The sequence below is a fragment of the Equus caballus genome, chromosome 30, assembly GCF_041296265.1.
Source record: "Equus caballus isolate H_3958 breed thoroughbred chromosome 30, TB-T2T, whole genome shotgun sequence".
In the NCBI taxonomy this organism is placed as follows: Eukaryota; Metazoa; Chordata; class Mammalia; order Perissodactyla; family Equidae; genus Equus; species Equus caballus.
The window spans coordinates 15223138-15242565 of NC_091713.1; positions in this window are offsets into that span (position 1 = coordinate 15223138).

Here is a 19428-nt window from a genome sequence, read left to right on the forward strand (position 1 = left end):
GAGCTGTGTGCCCTGGGAGGGCTAGAAGGGCTGCCTTCTTCACATTTGCATCAAAAGTGCCATGGGGGCCAATGGAGTCCTGGGAGCTGAGATGCCTCAGGCTGGGCAAGCCCAACAGAGCTCTTTAATGTTGAGACAGTCGGCAATAGGGAGCTACTGTGTGTTGCGGAGCTACCGGGTACTGAAAGCAGGCTGTGGGGAGCTTACGGTGAGGGGTGCTGTGGGATAGACTGGGAGGGAGAGGCTGGAAGGAGGCCCTGTCACAGCCCGCGGCTGGTGTCATCACCATGGTGACAGCCCAGAGCTGGGGCTGACCTTGAGGTCACCTTCTCCCCCCAACCCAGGCTCTCACATGCCTTCCCAGTACCACTTACAGCCTCTCCTCCGCAGCACTCAGCCCGGCAGGAGTGTGACATCCGTGTACGTGCTCACGTGATTAAGATCTCTGAACCTCCCCCTTCCCCTCCCCCAGACTGAATGCTCCATGAAGCCAAGGGCTGAATCTGCTTTTCTCTCCTGTATCCCCTTCACTTAGTAGCCTTTCCACAAATATTTATTGAATGAATGAATGAATGCGTGAATGAGTGAATGAATGAGTCAACAAGGGACCAGTCACCATACCGGACACTTTGATCAAGAGTTTTATATTTGCTTCCTGTTTTCCAATTTCCACTTTTTGGGTGGGTGAAGTGATCTGCTCTTCTTTTCTCTTTGTCTCAGATTCCAAAGACAGAGTGACAGCACCACTTGAGAAAAAGATGGGCCTTCCTCTGGCATCTGTTTTATTCCTTTTTTTCTCTTTCAGTTTCTGGCCATGAAAATTAAACATGGTCATTATAGGAATTTTTTAAGTAGAAAAAAAGCATGAAGAAGCTGGAAGGAAATCCCTCATGACCCCGTCATGAAGAGGCTTCCACAGCTTGTTGGCATATTTTCTTCAGGACTCTGACACTCTCTGGGGCAGAACAAGGTTTCAGGGGCCTCAGCCTGAGGACTTGTTCTCAGGCCTCCATCCCAGCTCCCTCACTGGCCTCCAATTCACCGAGGAGCCATTCTCCCACCCTTCACCTCCTCCCTTGTTCTAGGGCTTTCCCAAGGCCTTGAAGAGCTTTGGGGAGGCCGTCCTTCCACTTAAGGATGGAAATGATGGCGTGCCTTTGGGCTTGAGCTTTTCGCCTGCAGCCTGACAGCCAAGCTCTCCTCCTGAATGGGCGTCAGGTGTACGGGGGTTTAGGATTATGTTAATCTCTTGCACTATTATTCTTTTACAATTTTTACTGAGTCCTTTTCAGACTAGTTCATTGATATTTTCCAACAGTTGAATCAGCCATCAGCATATCACTAAAATGAGTAAGGAGGTTTCTTCAAAATCACTTGCCTAAAGTTTTTACAATTTCTGGGTTTTCAGGATGGTGGTGGTTCCTTCTGAGTCTCTTCTGGGAACGACACTGGTACTTTGGAAGCTACAGAAGAAGTCTAGGCAGGGGTGGAAAGAGGTTTCTTCGGCATGCCCAATCTATGCGATCGGCAATTGCAGCCCCAGGAGCTCTGAGAAGGATTCAGGCGGAGTCCAAGCTCAGTGGGAACAAGTGATGTGGTTGATTAGTTATGTCTGCCATTGGATGGCATGCCAATGGGGAAGGGAAGCCCTTACTGCCATCCCAAATATAAGGGGGTCTAGGCCTCCAAGGAGCTTAGTGATTTCTATGGGAAAGACAAGCCAAATTCGAAGTCAAGTAATGTATGCTGAAGTGAGTGATATTTCTGGAGTTCCCATGAGGGAGAGATCAAAATGAGCTGGACAGTCCTGAAGCGGAGCTAGACACTGGCGGGGCAGGGAGGTGACGAGAGCAGACTCCAGACTAAGGAGAGAATTTCAGGGAAGTACCCCCACGGCACGGCTCAGGGGACTGTGAAGAGACCAGCCCCTTCAAAGTAGAGAGAAAACTTGAGTTTACATGTATCCAGAATGTATTGGGTAAGTTAAATCGTATCTAGAACCGATTAAAAAGGCATTTAAACTTTTTAAGTGGTGACTACCATTTTTAAACTTGTGAAAGTTTAAAAACACAGAGAAAAAAACAATGCTATAACAGAAACTTACTGTTAATTGTTTACGGTTTGTCGTATTTGTCTTCAGTCTCTTTTTATCTTTAAAGAAATAAAATATTACACATAAAACTTCAGTTCCTTTAACTATTACCCCATCCAGCTGCCGGGGAGCAACCACAATCAGGATCAGAAATTTGAAGTCTATCCTTCCAGGCCATTTTAAATATTTTTAAATACCAACCTTTGTACACGCGGACATTTCTAGACTCTTGTTCATCCCTTTAGTTTCAAGAACTATTAGTAATTCTCTACTTCAAATCAGCTCACACCCAACCCTGCTGGCCAATCACTTCACCACCTCCCTGCCACTCCCATCGCCTCCCCTCCCCTCCCCGCCTCCCCTCCCCTTCCCCTAAAATATGCTGCCTCCCCTTTCTTTCAGAATAAGTCTTATACTTTTCTTTCTTCCCTTTCTCCAAGCCCGCTGCACATGATCTTTCTCTTATTTGGAACTCCCCTAACACTGATACATAAAACCTCTACGACCACCCACGTTTGTAAGTTGGACATTTCCATTTTGTTAAGTACTTAGATGAAGTAGAGAATGACCAAGAGGAGAGGCCAGATATTCTCGTGTATCCATCATACTCTATGACACAGAGCTAGGCTTAAAATGGGGCCTCAACAATTGCTTAACGAATGAGTAAGGCCATTCTTTTTGTGTGTGTGTGTGAGGAAGATTGGCCCTGAGCTAACATCTGTTGCCAATCTCCCTCTATTGTATGTGGGACACCGCCACAGTGTGACTTGATGAGCTGTGCTAGGTCCGTGCCTGGGACCTGAACCTGCGAACCCTAGGCCACTGAAACAGAGCACAAACTTAACCACTATGCCACCAGGCCGGCCCCATGAATAAGGCCATTCTGTAGGGTTTTTCTCTGTCAAGTGTCAGAGACTGCTAAGTGTCCCCCTTTTCCTATACTATAGAAGGGATTCTTGGGGTCTACAGACCTCAAAGGGTTTGTCAATAAACCCATATTGCAATATAATTGGATTTTATTGCATCCATATGCATTTTATTTTATTCATTTAAAAACGTTATTCTGAGAAGTGGTCCGCAGGCTTCACTAGACTGCTGAAGGAGTCCATGGCACCAAAAAAGGCTGGAAATCCCTGTACCCTGATGTTCAGCTGGTATGTTTCTGCCTGGAACAGAGATGACGCCTCCCAGTGTTCTTTCCAAACTGGAAAGATGTCATGCTATAGAAACGCTGTTTGCATTTCCTCAAAGAGTCCTTAAAAAGAGGGAATATATCCTTCTTTCTCTCCTCCTCCTTTTTGCATCCTGGATTGCAGGTAATGGCTGGAGCCCCAGCAGCTGTCTTGGGAATGGAGGCACAGGTGGCAGTGTGAAAAGATTGAGGGCCTGGCTCCCTGCCAGCATGGAGGGCTGCCTCTGCTCCCAACTGACAACCTTCAGACTTCTCACGTATGAGAAGGAGAGAAACTTTCCATTGACTTGGCTACCATTATTCTAGGCTTCTGCTGTTTCCCACCAGGCCTAACCTCAACTGATGCAACAAGCCTTTCTGAAGAGAAGTTGAGAATGGCACTGTTTATCTAAAGAGGTTTCAGATATCATCTCTCATTCTAAAGAAAGAATCATTTCAAACCCAGACAATGACTCTTTGAGTGGCTAACTTGCATCTGGTATTGAAACAAAAATGAATTAATGGGAACAAATTTCGTTCAGAGTTTCTGTTTTTGACACAACTAACGAACTTGACAGCGATTTCAAACTCATTTTTCATCCACTTTTTCAGTCAACTTTGGTCCCTTCCAAAGATAGAGAGCATTTATGAGTAGCCTGACTTTGTGCCCACCAACCCTTAATTTATGATAGTGACTCTTTTTTTTTTTTCTTTTGGTGGGAAAGATTGTCCCTGAGCTAACATTTGTGCCAATCCTCCTCCACTTTGCAAGTGGGACGCCACCACAGCATGGCTTGGCAAGAGGTGTGTAGATCCACACCTGGGACCGGAACCTGCAAATCCCAGGCCGCGAAGCAGAGTGCGTGAACCTGACGGCTGCACCACTGGGCCAGCCCCTATGACCGTGACTCTTTAAGAAAGCATCTCAAGAATTTTAAAAATTGGGGAGTAAAGATTCTTCTGGCATGTCCTTTATATTATTAAGGATCCAGAATATATGTCTGACACGATAACCATCAATAACTCACTTTTTTTCGGAAGCTGTGGTTACTGAAAGGTACGGAATAGCAGCCTCTACTCCCAGAAAAGATTATGATAAAACCGGGGCAATATGCACATGGAAAGATAAGCAGCGTACGACACAAGGATGCAGTCAGCAAATGATAGAGTAATTCAGCAGACGGAGCAGCTGCGGTCCTCAGAAGAAGGATACGGTCACGATGAAAGCAAAGGAGGAGCCACACAATGAAGGCTGGAGAAATGAAGGAAACGGGAGACCAGTTGTCTGGAACAGAAGTCTGGCTCAAATGACATGTTGTCCATACAGCCTGTCCTGACTCCTCCAGGTAGAATTAATGCGTCTTTCCTCCTGTGTTTCCGTGTAGGTTTGTGAATGCTTTTAATCCCACAGGAGGGTGATGGTCGCTACAACCCTCCCGGGGCAGGGGCGTTCTCATTGTTGTAAGCCCCGCACGTATGTGGACTTCTACAGTTTTGATGAATGAATATAATCTTTGATGAGTATATATACCACACATATAGGTTTCCCTTTTTGAGTCTGGCCTGGAAAGGTGACTCTAATTTCTCTGGAATGGCTGTCCCAATATTTGCAGGATATTGTGAAGATGCATAAATTTCAGAGTGTCCTGCCTGCAGCTGTCCTGGGCAGGGACCCAGAAGCCCAGGTAGGCAGCCAGTTGGTGAAGTTAGCCAAGTCCTGACGTCAGCCTTCGTTGCATCAAAGGATGATGCTCACAGGACGAGTTAGTGGGTTACAGGGGCCTGGAAGGTTCTGAGTGGAGGGGACGGATGGGACCTCCTCAGAGAGCTTAAAGAATAACTCGCCCCAAGGTCCGCAGGCATCCACTGCTGAGCTTCCATTGTGAAACACTATCATTTAGTAAGCTCTCCTAATTAAAAAAATATTATTGATTAAAAAAATTATATTGATTATGTTGTACACTTGAAACGAATACAATATTGTCTGTCAACTATACTGGAGGTGAAATTCACATAGCATAAAATCAGCCATTTTAACGTGAACAACCCTGTGGCATTCAGTAATCCAGAATGCCGTGCAACCACCACTTCTCTCCAGTTCCAAAATATTTCCACCACTCCCATGTAAAACCCCAAATCCATTCAGCTGTTTCTCGCCCTTTCCCCTCCCCCCCAGACCCTGGCCACCACCAACCTGTGCTGTGTCTCTCTGGATTTCTCTCTTCTAAATATTTTATGTAAATGGAATCAAACAATATGTGACCTTTTGCATCTGGCTTGTCTCACTTAGCATAATGTTTTCGAGATGCATCCACATTGTAGCATGTATTAGTACTCCCCTTTTAAGGCTGGAAAATAGTCCATCCTCTGTAGATAACGCAATTTGTTTATCCGTTCATCTGTTGACAGACTTTGGGGCTGGTCCCTTTGCTTTTAGCAAGGTCCCTGTGAAAGGAAATATTTGCAGATCTGGAGCTCTGCAGAGTCTCGTAGGGAGGGGGCAGAGGTTCCCTTGGGGTCGCCACGGCAGCTCATACCACCCACCGTTTCGGAGCATCGAGTGCACACAAGTGCCCCTGGGCTTACACATGGTGGCGCTCAGAAAACTCCTGATATTTATCCTCCACGCTTGCTTCCCAACTTTACGACAACTGGGTGAGACAAGCAGGACAGAACAGCTTATCTCCATTTTACAGATGAAGAACCTGAATTCCGGAGCCTGGAAGTCAGATGGCCCGGCTGGGATGTGTTCATTGTCAGGGTACACGCCAGGCCTGCTGAGGCATCTAGCTCCCGCCTCCTGTCAACACAGCACTGACAATGACCGCAGTGAAAGAGAGACCCGGGTAGGAATAAATCTGGTGGTGAATAAACAGAAGTGAACAATTGCGAGTCTGTAAGAGCTGGAACACGACTGGTACCCAAGGACAGAGAATGTTTTCCTTGACCCAAACACCCCATCCTCATTGTTCTCCATCTACTGCCCACACATCAAAGCATCTGACCAGGAATTCACGTTTCATCTCTGTAGATCCTGCTTCCCGAAGGTGTGGGAAGGTGGCGTCCTGGACATGGTGGGAGAAGGGCGGGCAGAGAATGTCCGGAATGGGAGGCAGCAGCCCCCTGCCTCCTCACACACGGAGGTGCGTAGGCAATGTTTGTTGAATGAATGAATGAACAAACGGATATGGTTCAAAGCACTTTTGAATCCTTCGCAACTCTTTCTGCTGAGCAGCTCATTCTCTTTGCACTGAAAACAAAAGCAAAAATCTCTCCCACACAGTGGCCATCAGCAGTTAGAGTCTGGGTCCCACACCCTCCTCTAGGAGGGGAGTGGAGTGTGCCTAGGGGCATCAGCTGGGGTGCGGACTAGACTGCCATGGCAAAGGACGCCAAGAGGTCAGGGGCTTAAAGAACAAATGTGTCTCAGTCTCACTCCCGTACAGTTCCGGGTGAGAATTCCAGGCTGGTGGGGAGCTTTGCTCTGCCTGTCACTCAGAGACCCAGGTTCCTCCCGAGTCCTTGCTCCGTCATCCCCATGACGTTGTTGCACAGTGGGCAGCAAATGCATGGAGTGTTTAGAAAAGTTTCTGACAGCACAGGGATTTATATAAACTGTCAACTTGGCTTCAGGGAGAAAACCAATGCCCCCAGAACACACTCAGACACTCACAGCTCACAGACACTCTCACACTCTCTCCTTCTCCCTACTGATCCGTCTCCACACAGCCACGTTCCATTGGCCGTCCACCTTCTGCGGTGCTCTTAGTCTGATTTTGCAGGTGAAGAAACTGAGGCTCAGAGAGGTTAGGTGATTGTCCTGGGGCACACAGCCGACAGATGAGGAACCAAGAGTTGAACCCAAGTGTGTCTGACCACATGAGTCTCTGTTATTATCACCTTGTCTGTCTTAAGAGACAAATTCTGAAGCTCCGAAGGCCCCTTCTCATGAAATAAACAGTCCACTGCGTTCATGGAAGCGACTGTGCCTAATAACACCGGGACAGAGGGGACAACCGTCTCCCAATGTTCTGCTTTGTTGTTCCAGTCTTTGATCTCCTCGCTCTCAGCCTCCTCTCGTCCTTCTCTCCTCCTTGAGCCAGTACAATAGGAGGGCGATGAATCAGCAGGAAACCGCTCTTCCAAACACCGAATAAGGGGCTGGGCCCTGCAAACAGCAATAAACCCCACAAGGTTTTGTGAATTTAAACCAAGTGTGATCCGTCGTAGGGAGGGTTCCTAGGGTCACAAACAGAGCCGGTTTGACCCTCAAAGGAAAAGAAAGGGAAAACTGGGCTGCCCACTTCTGGGTCCTACAGACCGAGCTGCATCTCCATAATAGGGAAGAGGCGCGCAGCCCTTTCGGGAGCTTTTATTCTTGGGGCCGGAAAAGAGCAAATGATGTTTCTTTGGTCTGCAGTGTCTCAGCCTCAGACTTTTCATTTCCCTCTCTCTCTCCGATCACCCCACCCCACCCACCAGCCCCCGTGGTTTTGGCCTTTTGCTCGCATGAAAATTTATTTCGCATCTTGACACTGTTGAGATAATCCACAGCACCTTCTCAGGGATGAGATGAACAGGAAGCCGCAGGAACGGAGTCAAAATTTCCACTGTCTGTGCAGCTGGGCTTCTGGAGAATGAAACGGAGATTCTGAACCTTGCCTTGCAGGAACACGAAGGCCGGAGGGGCTGTGCTGTCCAGGGCCTGTCCTTGGGGTCGCTGCCGGACTCCAGGTCACAACCGCAGGGGAGGCTGTCCTGGCTGGGGGGCTTGGGGAAAGGGCCTTCTCCGGGCGCTTCTCTGCCCCAGGCAGGAGGCTGGAGACGGTCTTGAGTCGGAGAGCCTCTGGGTTGTGAAGATGGCCGTCGAGGGGTTTCATTCTGCACCTGCCAGTTTGTCCTTCCCTAGAAGCTTTCTGTGTTGTTACAAGGACCCAGGACAGCTCTTGTTTTTAAGAGACTGAGAGAGAGATTCAAGAGACCACTTGTTCCGGCTCAGGGGCAAAGACAGCTGGACAGTTTACTGCCGGTGGCAGTGACGTGGATGCAGGCTGCTTGACGAAGACCAGATCTGCGCAGGTCAGCTTGCTCCTGAGTGGTCAGGGCTGGGTTCAAGGCCCTTCACAGGCACCTCAACACAGGCTGGATCAGGCTCCTTCTCCTCCTCCCCTATTTGTTAATAGGGCCCCCCTCCTGCCAGGGATGTGATGGGCGGTGTGAGTGTGTGTGTGTGAGAAGGAGCGTGCAGGGCCGGCTGGGTGGCGTAGTGGTTAAGCACACACTCTGCTTTGGCAGCCAGGGGTTCACCAGTTCAGATCCTGGGCACTGACCTAGCACCACGCATCAAGCCGTGCTGTGGCGGCATCCTACATAGAAGAAATAGAAGGACTTGCAACTAGGATGTACAACTATGTACTGAGGCTTTGCGGAGGGGGAAAAAAAAAAAAGAAAGATTGGCAACAGATGTCAGCTCAGGGCCAATCTTCCTCACCAAAAAGCATAAAAGAAAGAAAGAAAGAGTGTGCATGTGTGAACATGTGTGAACGTGTGTGTGAGTGTACAGCAGGAGCCTCCTGGGGCCACAGGTCAGGTTCAATTCCTCAGGCTCAGAAATCTAATGTCACTCACCATGAGGGTCCCCATTTTTTCCAGGGCCAATTAACAGTAACCTGACTCACAGAGACTGATGTACAGACCAGAATGCCCTGATGCTGATTCAAAGTGAGAAATACAGTCGCCAGGAGGACCTGTAAGAGCATTCCAGAGATGGCGAGTGATGGGAAGAGAAAGTGTCACTGGAACTCTGCTCAGTAAACATGCCGAGAAACAAGGGGAACCGGCCACAGTCATTCAGTTAACTGGTCTATTATCCTCTCTCTCCTGTCGTTCAGCTCCATGACTCTCCTGTTCCCCACGCCAGTCTCACCAAACAACTTGCATTTCCCCAAAGGTGCCACAGTCGCTATTGTGCCCATTAGTTGGTTTTCCACACAGCATCCTTTCCCGTCCTAACAATTCTCCCTAACAATGCTCAAATTTTTATCCAGGCATCAGGCACACACACCCCGTGAGCTTCAGGGAGACTGACTCCACCCCCTGCTTCCTCTTCATACTGGACCATAATTGGCACCAAGAAGTCCATAAAAAATTTTATACTCCAAGTAATTCATCAATGGGGCAGATATGTGACTTCATCTGACTCAATCAGGGTGGATCTCAGGAATCTTGCTGGAAAAACGGAGGCAGAGTGTTCTCACTTCTGGCCTCTGTAATATGTGGACATGCTCCTGAAACAGTTGCAGCAAACTTGCCTTCAAGAGGAAGGGCAGGCTGAGGATTAAGCTGACACACAGAGGAGGGTAGAGCTGAGAAAATAGTTGAAAACACTATTTGTGTTTGGAGTCCTGATCAAGCCATGCCTGAAGCCCACATCCTCCGAAAAGATGGTTCTCAATTTGGTGGAAGGGGGAGTAAGTGGGTAATGTTGCCCCTTGGGGTATTTTAGAGATTTATAAGGCTCTTTTGGTTGTCATAGTGCTTGGGGATATTACATGTCACTGGCATTTAGTTTGCAGGTGCCAGGAATATTAGACATTCTGTAATGTGTAGATATTCCACATGGCAGAGAACTGCTTTTAGTCCTGCAAGATTTGTGGTTGTCTTATCCAACATCAATGTTGGTGAAAATCCTCTTGTTTTAGTTTGAGTTGCCCCAAAACCAGATCTTGAAATATAGGCTTATGTGTGGTTTACTTAGAAGGTGATTTCAGGAAGCAGAGAGAATGCAATGCTTAATTTCCTGTGTCACCTTGACAGGGCCGTGGGGCACCCAGGTATTCAGTTGAACATTATTCTGGGTGTGTCTGTGAGGGTGCTTCTGGATGAGATCAGCATTTGAATTGCTGGACTGAGTAAAGCAGATTACCCTTCCCAATGTGGGTGGGCCTCATCTAATCTGTTGAAGGCCTGAGTAGAATAAAAGGCTGCGTTGGTCATGTCCGACTCTCTGTCTGCCTGACTGTCTTTGAGCTGGGACGTTGGTCTTCTGCCACCTTTGGTCTCAGTTCAAACTGAAATGCCATCGGTTCTCTTGGTTCTCAGGCCTTCAGGCTCACATGGAACTTCCACCTCGGCTCTCTGGGTCTCCAGCTTGCCGACTGCACATCTTGGGCCTTCCCAGCCTCCAGAGCTCCAGCCTCCACAATCACAGGAGTCGATTCCTTGCTATAAACAACCAGTCTCTCTCTAGACAGAGAGATAGGCGGCTATGGATATAGATGGATCTCCCATGGGTCCTGCTTCTCTGGAGAACCCTGACTAACACAGAGTGAGGTGAGGAAGAAGAGAAAAAACAATGGCACCTGGGGTCCCACCCCACCTGAAGAACGAGAGGTGGGAGCACCCATCCTCGGCTCCTTGTTGGCCAAGGGTATCCCAGGGGCTGCCTCGCCTGCACCTCCTGGCTGTGCCTCTGGTAAGCGAGCCCCCTGCAACCCGGGGCAGGAGATGGCCAGGACAGGAAGCCAGCACGCCGGGGCGCCCTTGAGGCAAGCTTCTCCTTACCGGAGGTCAAAGTCTGCACGGAATCGCACCCTGCAGCAAGAGCTGGAACGAAAGTCTGGGAGGCAGAATGCTCGTCCCCAAATGCGTTCACATCCTAACCCCCAGAGCCTGTGAGCGTGGCCTTGCGGCAAAAGGGACTTTGCAGATGTGATTAAACTCAGGGTCTTGAGACGGGGGATTATCCTGGACTCGCCGGTTGGGGCCGATGGAGTCCCAGCCTCCTTATAAAATGGCCTTGGGAGGAGTCAGCGTGGGAGCACAAGGCCACGTGATGAGGTGCCTTCGAGAAGGAGGAAGGGGCCGTGTGCAGGCGGCCACAGGACGCTGGAAAAGGTGAGGAAGGGAGGCCGGGGCCCTCCGCTCAGAGCCTCTGGGACGAGCGGCCTCGGCAGCACCTCGGCCTTAGCGTGGAAACTGGTTGTGGACTTCTGACTTCTGGAACTGGGATAGAGTAAATGCGTGTTTTTTAAGCCACTAAGTTTGTGGCAATTCATTACAGCAACCATAGGACACAAGTGCACAAAGCTACGTCTGAGGGGACACCCCTGATTATGATTAATTGAGCTTAGAACCTGACTCGGTTTTACGTATAAACCCAGAGCGCTTTTTTCACGGTTTTAGAATACGCAGGATTTTCCAGGGAAGACTGGGCTTGTCTTCATTCAAATGAACCGAGTTGTTCCCCATTTCAGAAAATCACAGTGACTACGGGAAAGCTCTGTGACATCTGACGAGCTGAGTCTTCACGCCCGTATCAGCCTGCGCGTGTCATGGTCACATCTATGGAGCTTCTACACACACAAGCCAACATCTCACCCCTTGTTACGTCTTCTGGAGTCATTGTGCCCACACGGTCACATATTGAAATACATGTTATTTTGTTATAAATATGTTCTTTCTTTCTTTCTTTTTTTTTTTTTTGCTGAGGAAGATTCCTCCTGAGCTGACATCTGTGCCAATCTTCCTCTATTTTGTATGTGAGTCACCACCACAGCATGGCTGCTGACAACTGGTGTGGGTCTGTGCTCAGGATCCGAACCCTGGCCACCGAAGCAGAGTGTGCTGAACTTAACCATTAGGCCATGGGGCAGGCCCCAATATCTTTCTTTTTTTCTTCTTCTATGTGACCTCTAGGGCCTCATTTTTTTTTTTTTTTTTTTGGAAAATGTATGTGCACATAGCTTATATTATGCATTAATTCCCTTTCAGAAGATATAAACTGTGAGAAAAAGGGACTTTGGGTCAATAGGGCTGATAATGACAGCTCTCATACTTCATTGTTATGTGCATCTGCTACCTAAGTAATTATATCTCCCCTGGTCACTTGCGTCTAAGACCAGCCTGATCATTACGGGCACTGTGTCCTGCTGGTCCACTCTCACATTAGCAAATATTGTTAATTCCGTATAGCACTCTTTCTCCATCAAGCCATAATTTAGTCTAAAAATTCTTCTCTGCTGAATGTGCTAAGCAGGCCATTGGCTGGAGTAAGGACACAACACACTGCCTTTCAGGGCCGGCCCCGTGGCCGAGCAGTTGAGTTTGTGCTCTCCGCTTGGTGGCCCAGGGTTTCACTGGTTTTGATCCTGGGCGTGGACATAGCACGAACATGGCACCACTCATCAGGCCATGCTGGGGTGGTGTCCCACACAGCACAACCAGAAGGACCTACAACTAGAATATACAACTGTGTACCAGGTGGCTTTGGGGAGAGGAGGGAAAAAAAAGATTGGCAATAGATGCTAGTTCAGGGCCAGTCCTAAAGAAAAAAGACACTGCCCTTCAATCCTGAATGGGCAGATGCCCCAGCCTGCCACACCCTTCTCCCCACAGGGGCCATTGCTGGCTCAGCTCAGATGGCTCCTCCTCAGGAAGCCCCACGCCCAAGGGTGGGACGGGAGCCTCTCCTCCGCCTTGTGTTTACCTGTCATCACATCCATTCCCGGGTGACAAAGTGCCTGCTTGAGAACTGAGGAGATGTGGTCTATCCCCCGTGCTTGACACAGGGCCTGGTAGGAGCAGGCTCAATAAATCTGTGATAAGATCAACAGGCAAATGGACACAGCCAGCACCTGCCTCCCCGTTCTCTACTTCCCGTTCTTCCGAGCCTTACCGACTCGCTCCTGGCTGGAGATTTTTCATTTAGATGTGCTAACAGACGCATCTGTTTGCAGTAAGGCTGAGGGCCTGTGAGGAACACGTGTCCTTTTGGTCACCCAGCGGCCAAACACCCCTCGGTTGGGGGAATCCCAGCTCTGGTGGGAGGACCATGCGGGCAGGAGGCCTAAATGCCCTCAGGCGAATGCTCTTACCCGGGACTTGGCATCTGGAGGGAGGGACTCGAAGACAAAGCCAATCAGAGATGATCAGCAGCAGCTGTGGTGGGTCCTACACCCCCCCCCCCAAGAGCGGGGGCAGGCGCACCCAGGGGCAGTGTCCTGTAGGATGCGGGTGAGAGCCCAGGGTCCAGGGGAGCAATAATGACTGTGCATGGTGATGACAGCAGCAATGGCCTAACCAGATGGCTCCCGGGGGATCTGGACTAGACTGTGTCTTATTTAGATGTGTCTGAGCCTGGTTCTCCAGCTCCCTGTCAATCACGTGAGTTCTCAGACAGTCTTCTGACAAATCTCTGTCCTCATGCCTGTCTCGGATGCCAGCTTCTTTCCCCACCGCTTCCTTCTTCCCGTGTCTCCCACCAAATCTTCAACCTTACCCCCCCTGCCCCTGCCCTCTCCCCACCCCTGGGTGGGATCCGTCTGGTTCTCTGGGTACTCCCCGCTCCCTGTCCCCAACACACGTCAGATCTCCGTCACTGTCCCCACCAAGCTCTGTGGCTGCACCCGGCTGCTGCCCTCAGCCTCGAGGCCAAGGACCAGGCAAGCTGCCCAGCCCTGGGTGACAGTGGACGTGGGTGTTCTAGCTGGAATTTCCTTGTTGGTATTCCCATGTGTGCAAAGCAGCTCCAAAATCTACAGAAACTGTTAGATCAAGACTCAAGTCCATTTTTTCCTATGCTCACATGTTTCATTTTTATCGTCCAGCACCGTATTTAAAGAGGAATTATTTCCTTAGTCCGGAGGGAGCCCAGCCAGTCCTCTTTGTCAGTGAGCCCAGGTCGTGGCGCTGAGGAGCAGCTCTGGTCTCCCCTTGCTCCGCCCTCGGCCTACCTGGGTCATAAAAGAGCAACAGTAATCTATAATGACTCCTCGCTTTGTTACCCTGGGAAGGGCTCCAATTTCAATGAATCTTTTGATGGAGGGTGTGGAGAGATCAGTCACATCCTCCTGCCACAAGAACAAGAAACATGACGGGGAACGTGTTCTGACCAAGTACTCTGGGCTCAGCTCAGCCCCCAGCGCGCAGCCAAGAGGATGTCACTTAACTTCACAACAATTCCATGCAGTGGGCACAAGCATCCTCGCTCTGTAAGGGCGGAAAGAGAGGCACGGAGGGACTTTCCAAAGGTCACAGAGCTAGCGACCGGCAGTCCTGGGTGCATACCCTGAAGGATGGAAATAAAAAGGAGAAAGGAGAACAGGGGAGGAGTGAAGGAAATGTGACAGGGTGGCAGAGTACACCTCCTAGAAAAAAATTGAGAATGGTCTAACCATCCTAATCTTCTAGAGTCTCGGGCAAAGGGATTGTGCAAGCAAGGGATTGTGTGCCAAGCAAGGCACGTTTTGTAAGAAAAAAAAAACCACTCTGGGTTTTTAAATACACTGACTAGGGGCTGGCCCGGTGGTGCAGCGGTTAAGTGTTAAGTATGCACGTTCCGCTTCGGCAGCCCAGGGTTCACTGGATCGGATCCCGGGTGTGGACATGGCACTGCTAGGCAAGCTATGCTGTGGTAGGTGTCCCACATATAAAGTAAAGGAAGATGGGCATGGATGTTAGCTCAGGGCCACTCTTCCTCAGCAAAAAGAAGAGGATTGGCAGCAGATGTTAGCTCAGGGCTGATCTTTCTCAAAAAAAAAAAAAAAAATACATTGACCAGGTGACCGAAGAGAACCATCTGCTATCTCTTCTCCAAAACAATAAACAAACATCCTCTTACGAAAAGGGGACTAATAACAATTTAACACAAACACACTATTCTGGAAAAACTCGTGTACAACATTCACTCTGCTACTGGAACTCCAGAACTAGTAGTGTTGGATTGTGATAAAGAGTTGATGAAAATGAAGAACCGTGTCGATACCAAAATGAATCTATCAAATGACATTCAGAAGGCTTTGTCACCGGGCCCTGGCGCTCAGTGCTGGCCCAGCGAGGTCTGTAACCCTGAGCATCCGTTCTATTGACTAACACTGTTCAGGCCCCAGGGAAATAAATGCTTCTCCTTATCTCTTGCCCCATATTTTCGAAACAAAAAAGTGACTACATCTGAATGCCGCGAAGTTTTCGGGTTGTATCACTGCCAACTTTGGAGATGGAGTATGGAAAGATTGTGGCAGAGGAAGAACTTAGACAAAAGACACATTAGCTAACCTGTTCGGTCCTCGTCCCAGCCTAACTGCGACGCGTTCTCGCACAACGAAGCCCCTCCTCAGCGCCATCACACGTGCATTCTCTTGCTCCCTTTTGGATTCCCATTGGTGGCTCCAGGGTTGCAGGTGCCAGCCGCGGAGTACTTTGCAATATGAAACATCACTCTTAGATGACACCTTATTTGATATATTGTTGATTTGCTAACATTGAACTCACAGCCGGCAGCCCTGTGACTCATACCTGAGGGGAGCTCATCTGACACATAACTTCTCTGTAAGGCACGTCACAGCCTCTCGAATTTAGGAACTTCAGCGCTACACAGGGGGTCATTTTAAGCAGCAAAGGCATCCAAAAAAGCACAAAAATTCAAAAAGCGTGGCACTAAATTGACCACAGAAAGGGATGCTTGTGTACAGCAAGAAAGCTGAATGAGAAGGCAGAGTGTCGCCTTTTTCCATCTCGGCTGGGAACACGCGCGTCAGGCGACTCAAATTTTCACCACCTTATATGTGTCCTCAAATGGCTGAGAAAGGGCTGCAAGCGTTGATTTTGGGGTTACAAATAAATTTTAACAAGCAGGTGAATTCATAAATACAGACTCCACAAGTAAAGAGTATCAGCTGCGTACGATCTAGACGCAGCGTGTGTGAAACGAGATACTAACTTTTTATATCCTATTAACTAGTTGGACATGGAATGCCAAAGTGGAAACAGTTTTGTTTTTATTAAAAAATGTAATAAAATTGAATTAAATTTTCAATAAAGTAAAAATTTCACCTTCGTTTAAATACATTTTAAAAAAAATATTGGCACCCGAGCTAACATCTGTTGCCAATATTCTTCTTTTTTCTTCTTGTTCTTCTCCCCAAAGCCCCCACTACATAGTTGTATACTCTAGCTGTAGGTCCCTCTAGTTGTGGCATGTGGGACCCCGCCCCAGCATGGCCTGATGAGCGGTGTCATGTTCGTGCCCAGGACCCGAACGGCGAAACCCTGGGCCGCTGAAGCGGAGCGCATGAACTTAACCACCCAGCCCCAGGGCTGGTTCCTGTTTAAATACTTTTGATCAAAATGTTTATCGCCATTAATTATAATTTATAATTTGGCTTTTAATTTTAATAGAACTTTTAAATATTTTAAAAGAAAAATAACTTTTAAAAGCATACTTTTAACTTTTTACATTTTCTTTATATTTTTATGAAAATTTTGTGTACTTTGAATAGATTGCTTTTATTATTTACTTATTTAATCATTACTGTTACAGGAAACAAAATTATATGAACATGTTTATTACAATAATATAATTAATAATGTTGCTAATAAATGAAGACAGGAAAAGCTAATTTTATGGAATAAATAATACAATAATATGTGAATAATGCGTGTCTTTGTTGCTCATCTAGATATTTCCAGCTCATTAAACAAACACCAGTCATGTCCTATGATAATAAAATTTAGATGTCTCTGGTGTTTTGTGGACTTAGAGCCTTCTAAAAATCATAGCTTTACACATATTTTTAAATTTTGTCGTTAGGAAGATAAATTTATCAAGGTGGGAGGATAGAACGTGTTTTGTTTAACAGTTGATTGGTCTGATTGACTGCTTCTTACCCTTCAGACACACGGTGTGTGGCGTTCCATCCACGCTCCCGCCCTGGGGCTCGCACCCGTCTGGGGTGGGCCTGTTACCATGGAGACCGAGGGCACTTGCGGGGCTTCGGAGTCTGTAACAAAGAAGAGGAGCGGCCCAGCCTAGCCGACCTTCTGATCAGGCGTAGCCCCAGACCTCAGAACGACAGACAGCAACAGCATCGACTCAAGCTGGAAACTCCCCGATAACGGTGCTCAGGTTGGAAAAGGCCACCCCGGCAGGCCGGTAGCTGGCAGTGGAGCCCCTCAGAAAATGCACGGCGCCCGTAATGCCGTGTCAGGGAGAGCATCCTCGGGAAGCTGGAGGAAACGCCGTGGGCCTCTCCAAGGGGACGGCATCCCGCCGTGGGCGCCACGCTCTACCTCTCTGAGCCTGGAAGCTTCCAGGCAACAGAACTGCGTCTGTCCTGGGGCCCCCTGCCTCTGATTAGCCCCGAATCCAGGCTCCTCCAGAGCGCCTTCACAGGAAACTAAACGCAAAACATGGAGGCCACCGGCCCCGGGCAATGATGTCGCCTTTAAATATTGAAGCTGGGGCTGTAAATCTTCGAAGCAAAGATTCAGCTCATGCGAGACGTCAGGGGACACAGACGGTACCCTGAGTCCAGTTTCTAGTTTCTAGCCTAACCAGCTGTGCCCCCTCGGACAATTCTTGGAAACTCTACAGGCCTCTGTTTCCTGTCTTGAGAACGAAAGCACCGTCTCAGACGATTTTAAAGGTCCCTCTTGCTTTGCAATTCCGCGATTCATCTGCCGGAGGGATTCCTTCTGTGCGCCTTGGACGACGTCCACTCTCAGGGTCACTTAGCCCAAAACGCAGCTGTTCTTTTGTTTGTTGGCCTCGGGGGGAGTCCAGACATTTTATGATGTTATGGGGGAGCGGGGAGGGGGAAGCAGGGAGTGACCGGTGGCAGGCGCCCTCTGCCTCTGGGCCCGGGGCTCTGGCAGTGGCCCAGCCTCTTTGTGGAGGTCATCCCGCTCTTGTTATGTGGTCAAACCACTCCCTTCAGGGAAGTATTCACATGACAATAGTTCCCTTTGACAGCACCAACTGTGATGGACAGCCCTTGAGCTCTAGAATGGGGTTCTGTTCGTAACTTTAAACCGTCACTTATTTCTATTAATTTATTCAATTAATACTGAAATGGGTGACAATAATACCTACCTCATAGTATCGCTGTGCAGAGTAAACAAATTCCTATAGAACTTGGACACTGCCTAAGACATAATCAATTCCTGTGAACGCTGAGTACCTACTACCTGCCAGGCATGTGTCAGTTGCTGGGTGCCAAGAGGAGTAAGGCCAGCTTCTGAGAGTGCACAGGGGGGACGGACATGCACACGACAGAGCACACTGTGTGAGGTGATGTAACACAAGGAGAAACAGAAGTGATCGCAGTACGCAAGGAGGTACTGATTCCTTCCGGGGCAGGAGAGAAGAATGGAAGGAGAGGGGCATGTCTGTGGCTTCCACACAGCCGGCACCACATCCCTCCCTTCTTCAGATGGGAGAACCCATCTTTCTTCTGGGGAACCCATTCCATGTAGTCAGCTAAGACTGGTCCCCGATGAGGACAGGTGACTCAAGTCTGGCCAGTTGGAATAGCTATCTCGCTAATGACAATCATTGGCTCAAGGATGAGCATGTGGCACACACGGGGACAATCAAAAAGCTGCGGAGGACTTTGCCCAAACCTGTTAGAAGAGCATTCATTCTGTCTTTGTCTGGGTCATGAGATTTCAGGATAATGCATGCCTGGAGCTCCCCATGACTATCTTTCACTTCAGGTAGAGAGAAACTGAAGCTGGGTCAGGGGAAAAGCTCAGAGGCAGGGAGGAAGAGACAGAGAGAGACAGAGAGACAGACAGAGACAGAAACAGAGAGAGCTAGAGACAGAGACAGAGAGAGGGATCTTGGCATTCTAAAGCTCTGGATCCAGTTGTGCCTGAAGCTACAACCATTCCCAGTTTCAGGGCCAGTAAAGGCCTAAGCTAGATTGTACTGGGTTTTTCTTTTTTTAATAAATATTGGCACCTGAGCTACATCTGTTGCCAATCTTTTCTTCTTCTCCCCAAAGCCCCCCAGTACATAGTCGTATATTCTAGTTGTGGGTCCTTCTGGTTGCAGCATGTGGGACGCTGCCTCAGCATGGCCTGGTGAGCATGCCATGTCCGCACCCAGGATCCGAACCGGGGAAACCCTGGGCTGCCGAAGCAGAGTATGCGAACTTAACCACTAGGCCACGGGGCCGGCCCCTGTATTGGGTTTCTGACATTTGCAACCATCAGCCCTGGCTAATACGGAAAGTTTTTGGGTTCTTTTTTTAAATACAGAAAGTGTTAAAGAAGAGGGGATTTGTGAGCTGAAGTTTGAGGAACACGCAGGTGTTCATCAGGCAAAAAAATAATAATTTATAATCTTTGGGATTCAGGAACAAATTATAAAGATTTTATTTTTTTT